Raw genomic sequence first — 8,040 nt, forward strand, 5'->3', positions numbered from 1 at the left:
GCAAGATAACAATCATAAAAGAAAGTCCCATGAGGAAGTTTTGGCTAAACGGGAAGAATTAAAGGCAAGATTAAAGTCAATGAAGCCTATTTTGATTGATATTAACCATCTTGTTGTGGAACTTAAAGGATTGAAGGATTATTTTGCACAGTTTGAAGATGAAAAAGAATTCGCAAATTCATGTTTAACTCAACCTTGCATTTTTCAGAAGGATCTAGGAGACAAACCTATGAAAGCCATAAATGTTATAAGATTTCTTAACATAAGGACCAAATCTCAATTCGTTTTTTTCAGGAATACAAGACAGGGTCAACCTTGTCTTTGAAGCTAAATAGTATATTGTGAAAGATGGCTTAGTAAAGGACTTGATAGGAAAAGTAAATTATATGTTAAGCACAGTATCAAGTTTTAAAGATACCTTCCAATATCTTTTTGAGGAGGGTCTACCAAGCTTCTGGAATGATCAAGGAGTGCTTATCCAAAATGAAGAGCATAAGGTCAAGTTTCAAGAAAAGAGGAATGACACATCACAATTCAATCATACTTCTTCTAATCTAATGGGCCAAAACATTTTCAACCTTTTAGAAAAATATTTTAACTTCTTAATCAAACAAGAAGAGTCAGCAATGATTTACCATCGATCTCTTATGCTTTTCACACAGAATTGGATACTTTGTAGAGAGAGATGATAACAACATCATTCCCATCAATAACCACCTGACATAGGGTAACTTCATTTAGCAAGAAATGGATTGCATTGGAGGAATCTTCTACTTCAACTAATCATGAATCATAAACAATCCCAGGATTTTTGCAACAAATTGCAGATTTATCTTTTTTTTTGCTAATATTGGGGTTTTCCCCATAGATTGTAGAACTGAATCTTTTGTAAATTTTATATAAATTCTCTCATAACGATGAGGAAAAGGTTGAGATTTTGATAAAAGAAAGACTATTGTGTTTATGTAAGGACTTTTTTGGGAAATTAATTAAATTTTGTCAAGATCAGAAGTACTTGAGCAATTGAAACCAAAGATTCATGTGTTGGTATTTTCCAGTTTGTGTTCTTTAGTGATTGTTCCTTTCAATATTTCATTTGATGTGTTATCTTCAGCATTTTATTGTAAGCAAAGGATTCATAATTCATCTTTGGTGCTCTGTTTCCATAACAATCTTATACTTTCACGATTTTCCTTCTAAAATCACCGCATAATTAATCTATGATGCTCTGTTTTCTCTATTCCACCACCATACTCAAAGATAAATTTGTCTAAGGAAATACCACCTACCTTACCTTTGTAATTTCTTTGTCCATACCACCAGCATCTTAGAGACCTCTTGATTAATTTTCAAACCTTTTGACTCCATGCCCAATGGTTTTAGTTTCTCTTCCCTACCAAGTTTACACCTCATGTTCTAGTTGAAGTTCTGACCACTATTTTATTATATGAGTTGTTGTTAATGTGACACTGAATAGAAAACTCGTAGAGAGATCCCTCTTTGGATTGGAAAGGTCAGTTCCCAATCTAAAAGATTGGTTTGAGGTTATGTTGTAGCAGCTAAAACCACCCTCCAAAATTTTGGCTCGCATGTGAATTTCAGAGCCTACCTTGGATCCTATGATCAATCATTCTTGGTCACTTGTTGGTAAGATGGTGATTTCAATCTCCCCTCATTGATCTTAAGAGTTGTCTGTGTTCTCATCTTTATGCAACATGTGTCATCTTTTGGCATAGGGGTTGTTGTTTTTCATGGAAAGGGAATGTTGTCTTGCTTCAAGGGAATTGTATGTGTATGAGTGGTTGTCATCATGTAGAAATGTTTCACACTCACTTCACACACTTTTATCATGAAGGTTGTTGCATCAAGTAAAGTATGTCTTATGCATTCTGGACGGTCTATTTTGTGACACTAAGTGTCCATGTGCCATCATAGTTGAGCCTTATCACTGTTTACATATGTTTCATTGATATCACACTTAGCCTTTTTCCCGAGCAACCTAACATCATCCAGCTTCTCAGAACTGTGTGCTTTGCTTCTGCAACCATCAAGCTTCCTCCCTTGCATGCTGAAACCCCACAGTGCACAGAGACCCTAACCTTCCTTGCTTGTTGAAACCCCGTAGCCCATAGAGACACTAACCTCCCTTGCCTATTGAAACCCAGCAACCCGTAGAGACACCGACCTCCCTTGCCTACTGAAACCTTGCAGCCCGCAAAGACCCTAGCCATCACTGCTCCCCAAAAATGCGCAAAGCAGTTAGACAACCAACACCACTCTCCAGAAATGCGCAGAGCATTCCAACTACACTACACTCATAAATTGCGCAAAGGTGTCCTCCCAAGACCCCCATCCCGCAACAGTGTCCTGTGCCTCAAAACTGCATACGATTGTCCAAGCTGCCCTATCTGTCTTGCATGCAGAAACTGCACAGATGGGCCTCCCATGGCCTCATTCTGGCAGTGGTCATTGTCCGCTGAAATTATGCAACTCTACCTCTCAGTGACTACATGAAAAGGTGACATGCTGAGATCACTCCTAAGGAGATGAGGAGAAGGACCAAGGAACCAAGTAACGGAAAATGTTGAAAATGGCAACAAGAAATGCTACAAATAGCATTGTTATAGATAGCATCTCAGGTACCACCATTGGATATAGAAACAAGGAATGAAAAATGGAAATGCTAAAAATAACATTGCTATAAATAGTATTTCGGGATAGATTCCAATTTTAGTTAGTCCCTGAACTAAAATTGAGAAGTAAAATTCGAATTTGATCTTAGTAGTTGTTTGTAAAATAATTAATTAATTCATATTGAGTTAATTAGTTGTAGAAAATCAAACATGAAGTCTATGTGAAGACATGCAAAAATTTCTCCATTGATTGAGGAAGTTATCCCTTGATTAAAGGAGATCAGGATGAGTTGTACTTTGAGTTGTAATTAGTTAGCTCAGTTAACTGAGTTAAGTCCAGTTAGATTAGTTCAAATAGTTTGTTGAACTAATTGTGAGTTCAGTTAGTTAATGCATGCATGCATGTAACTGCTGCACTTCAGATAACTAAATATTCTCTCATAAATAACTCATGCATGTCAGTTCAGACAGAGACCCAGTTGAGATCAGAGGAAGGGACAATGTACTATCAGTTGGAGGATTTTTCCTATATAGGAAACTCATCCATGCAGAAGGAATTATCTCCTTTAGGACTGCGTAGTTACTTTTGAGTTTAATGTGTTGTGTGAGAGGTAAATTCACACAGGTGGCAGCATTGGACCCCAAAAGAAACTGCGCAAGGAAATATGAGGCTTGGAGAGCAGAGGAGAAGGTTTGTGAGAAGCCTTTGACTATCTATGAGCAGCAGAGGGATTGTACTGAGAGCTGGATAGCTTGTGAGCTAAAGATTTGTGTAATTCGGACATATTTTCACTTTTATGATAATACAGAGATCGGGGTTTTTAGCTGAGGCTTTCCCCAGAGTATTCTTCTATGTTCATGTGTGATTGCTTTCCCATTCTCAGTTATATGTGTTCTATATGATCTTGCTCAAATTCGATTAAGCTTCCACAAGTTTGTTGTAGAAGTAGATCTTGTATTTTGCTTTAGTATATTGCATAATATGTTGATCTACAGTGGGAATTTCTACATAAAATATTAGGACCGCATGCAAACTTTGTCGAATGCATGATCATCTTGAGGGTAAGTATTCTAAGTAAAGAACACCTTTCAAAGTACACCTCTTAGTTGAGTTTGCAGGACTGCTTGTCATTGTCATGTCATCTTGTCCTCAGTAACATGCATGTGTGCAAACATGAAAAGTCATTTTATGTGTTTCTTCTACATGTCCTGCTCCCTTTTCACTTGTTCGAACAATTGTCGTCTTCGACATGTTGATTGTTATGTCATACTTGCAACCTCGTTCTGGTGATGTTGAAGGTTGTGTTTGAGTTGTGTGCGCTATATAAACATCTATTGCACTCGCACATGATGTTGTAAGTACTTCCGTGCAAGTGTTATCGTGGTCATCTGAATGTCTATCCGAAGTGTCGCACTTGTCGCTTTCACAATTTGACAGTCCCGCAGTCAGTCACACTGAGCATGTTGTCTTGTTGGTTCGAGGTGTCTTGTTGTCAAGTCGTGTTAAGTGTGTGTTCGCAAGGTCATTTATGTAGAAGTCACTCGTTCACACACTTAGTTATTTTGTTGAAACTATGTTGATTGGACCACCCTCCAACAACTAGACCTTCGCTGAGTTGTGTTGCGTAGTATGAGCCCTCAGTGAACATGTACTGCTGCCCAAAATTGTGTAGAGCTTGAGGTTGCCTCCCAGGTAGTCTGTACTGCACAATCTTGGAATCGACAGGCTGACTGTCACCCAGAACAGTGCAAAAGTTTCTCAACAAGCCATCTCAATCTTAGCTGCTTGTAAGCAAAGCCATCAAGCCTCCAGTTGGTCAACCAGAGAGTTTGACTGGGTAGTGACACCAAGCCTCACTCCTCCAAAAACGCAGAAGTTGCCAAGCATGCCACTTTTACTGACTGATGAAACTACACAGACATGCCTGACAGACACCCGCTGCCTCTCACCGCACTACCCTAAAAAATTGTGCAGTTTTCTTAGCCAATTAATTGGTCAGTCGGCCTGTTGCTCCTCTTGAAAACTGCGCAATTTTCATGAGTAGTCCCCCAACTGCCTAGCATCCCGCTCAGCCCAGAAACTATGTAGGGATATCTTGCAGGCCAGCCTCCCAGCTCTACTCAGTTTTGGCCAGCAACATCCCTAGCCCGCTGCCATCCTCCCTGAAGAATCTGCGCAATTTTCAATGTCAATGTCCCCTTGTCACCTGCACTGTCTCCCTGGAAAACTTACACAGATCTGCCCTCTAGCTGAGCCAAATCTCGCAGACAGTCACTGTTAAATGGGACTGCCCATCTCAGCCTCCCAGTGACCTCTACACAATTTTCATTGACAGTTCCTAGAGCCCACATCCTGACCTGAAATGTGCTCTGCGCAGTTTTAGAGCCTTGTCCTCTCTACGGTCACCTGCACCCGGAAACGAAAGATGATGCATCATGTTAGACTAGGAGATTTATGGATTTGATGTCGTCTCATCATGAGCGATTACAGATATAGGTACATGAACGAGACATGGCACAACAATGAACGAGATGAACAAGGAGCGCATGCTAGGAGACTTGTTCGCGAATGGACGAACACACGAAGCGTACCAAGTAGAAAGCGAAGGAGACACATGTGCATGCATGAAACTATCAAGTGAATACTAAGACCATCGAAGAATTCATGCACCTTGCCATGCGAGGTGAAGCTATGATACACCAAGAGCACCCTCATCACATAGTAGCACTACAACTCGACATGGACACCACCAGCAACATGAACATACTAGCATGGTCGTGTCGAGTCATGTCATGAGTCATCTCAGCCACATCACTACTGTGGGCCATACTGTTGTAATCAATGTAATGTAACATGGAAGTCCAAGAGACCCACATGTAAATATGAAGAGTCGTGTAAGTCAAACAGTCACGAGGGAAGTCGAATAGTCACAAGGGCAAGTTTCACCCTTGGCTATATATACCCCTTATTTGTACATGCAAAGTACTTTTCACCTTGGCTCCTCCCACTTAGCCTTGAGAGTCTGTAGTCTTTTCTTTAGGGAGCATGCAGTGGCTCCAATGCCCCGCTATCAGGGTTAGTGATGTAATGGTGTACCGATGTGTCTTGGAACTTTCGCTTAATTCAGAAGCTTGATAATGGGCCAACACATTTTCACACATGTATTGTATTTGTTTGTAAGACTATTCTTTAGACACTTGTAATGCATGTTGCTTTAACTTGTATTAAGACAATTGAACTATTTCGGTTTTTTCTAATACACATGCTTACGAAAAAGTGTTGTATAAGTTGTTAACGTTGTCTCGCCCTTGTGAGCTATCCCGCTAGACACTCGACAAAAGCATTCTCATAAACTTGTTATAACGACCGTCGCACTCGTGTGGACTACTCCGCTGGGTGTTGCATGTGATATCCATTCATTGTGTGTTTGTGATTGTCACATCTGTGTGGACTACTTCACTGGAAGTTGTGCATGTCCTGTAATGTTGTGTGTCTGTGACATAGTTGGGACTATTCCCTTTCGACTTGAGACTCACACCCACCCTCTCCCTCTATGGTAAAAGAACCTTGACATAAGTAACACTAAGCACTCACCAGGCACGTGAACCTCGTTGTTTCAAGATAAAGCAAACCACTCTCATGTGCTGACAAGCAAGATCTAAGGCAAACCTTTAAGACAATGGAAATCAGGCCATCATATCGGATGGGACTCTTACACCAAACGGTGTGAGGTCTAGTTGGGACTTCATACGGAGGAGATCCCCTGAATGTTGTCGAGTTTAACACCATCAACATTTCTGGTGCTAGAAGGAGGGCTAGATGACAAGCTGAGTCCTCACAATCTGTTTTGAATCTTCACATACTTATCAGACTAAACACAGGATTTCTCTTTCGAAATGTATGTCTTATGGAAACGACTTTGAAATCTCGGAAGAGCTTTGGAATAACTTGTCATGTAAAACATACAATGGTGAAGGCCAAGTAGCCTTGGTTAGACACACGTTTGGCATTGTAGACTCCTGTGAAAGGCATGAAATCTTTGAAGATTACATGACTTGCGCGTTGTTCGCATACACGCTTCGAGGGCACCCACTGCATTGGTATGCCACGCTTTCTGAAAAAGCCATTCACTCTTTCCATCATCTAAATGGAGAGATAGACCATGCTTTCAAACATTTTAACATAAAGCACTCAACAAAGAAATTTTGAAATTACAAAAAGCACCTAATGAATCCATTGAACAATTTTACATGCGCTTTCATAATCTTGCATATCGATTTCCTGAAGATGAAATTGATTGGGAATTCCTCAATGGAAGATTTAACCATCTTCTTTACATCTCCGAAAATCTGCAATTCTTGGAATCATTCCAACCCCTGCCAGCATACTTCGGTGGTGGAGCTGTGTAATCACAAGAAGACACAGTTACTGTCACAAGTGACTATCCACCTTCCCCTCATCAAATAGCTCCACCCTTGCAGAGTGATGTGGGAGAACATGCACACACATATGTTGAACTGTCACATCCTCCTACCCCACCCGCTCTTGATATCAGTGCATATTTGGCTTGCAAGACTCCTGGTTATCATGTGGACTTGTTACCTCAACCTCCATCCCCACATTTTGATGATCCTTCGGAATGTACTGTCTCGTGTTCTTTCGTTTCGAACTCCACACTTGTTGTGAACAAGGATCAAGTTGTTGATATAGTTGGTGTTGTGTAGCCAACCTACACTATCATTCATGATGAGTGTGTGCGAAAATCTAAAGAAGAACCCATGGCGAAGGATGACTCCCTTCCATCCATGCCTCATCCGCTCTATCCTGACATCCCTTGTCATTCTACAACTGTTTGTTTCCCTCTGAAAACTCATTTCCGGATGTTTCTACTTCCGATCGTTCACAGGACACACCGAATGTTAGTCTGTTATTACACCATGGAGAGGAACATCTTCCTCTGAAAATCCGTCCCATTTGTCATCTTTCATTTTTGAAAACACAGAGGTTGAGCATTATTTCTTCTCATCTACCCCTCTGTATGATTCATCAAATCATGAGGATGCCGACAATATTTTCTGATCATGGTTGTCGTGATCTTTGTACTTTGTCATTTGATCATGATGTTGATTCACTCACTCTTAATTTGTCTAAGCCACTGGTCTATGATGATCTATCTATTGACAAAGTGGAAACCTCATAGGCTATCGAGGCACTTCAGCCTGAGTTGATGGTTATGTTAGGCCCTCATTGTCCTGAGGTTAGTTCCACTTTCGATCATAAAATTTTCGAAACACCTAATGCTCCTCATCACTCTCTGCTTCGCATTGAAAATCAACCAAACACCCAGATTTCGCTTCCTCCACTCGAATCACATGATCCCATTGCTCAAGCTTTGGAGGAATCTTA

Source organism: Pinus tabuliformis, chromosome 5_1, assembly GCF_031772625.1.
Source record: "Pinus tabuliformis cultivar Carrire ecotype Pingquan chromosome 5_1, CPIR1, whole genome shotgun sequence".
NCBI lineage: Eukaryota > Viridiplantae > Streptophyta > Pinopsida > Pinales > Pinaceae > Pinus > Pinus tabuliformis.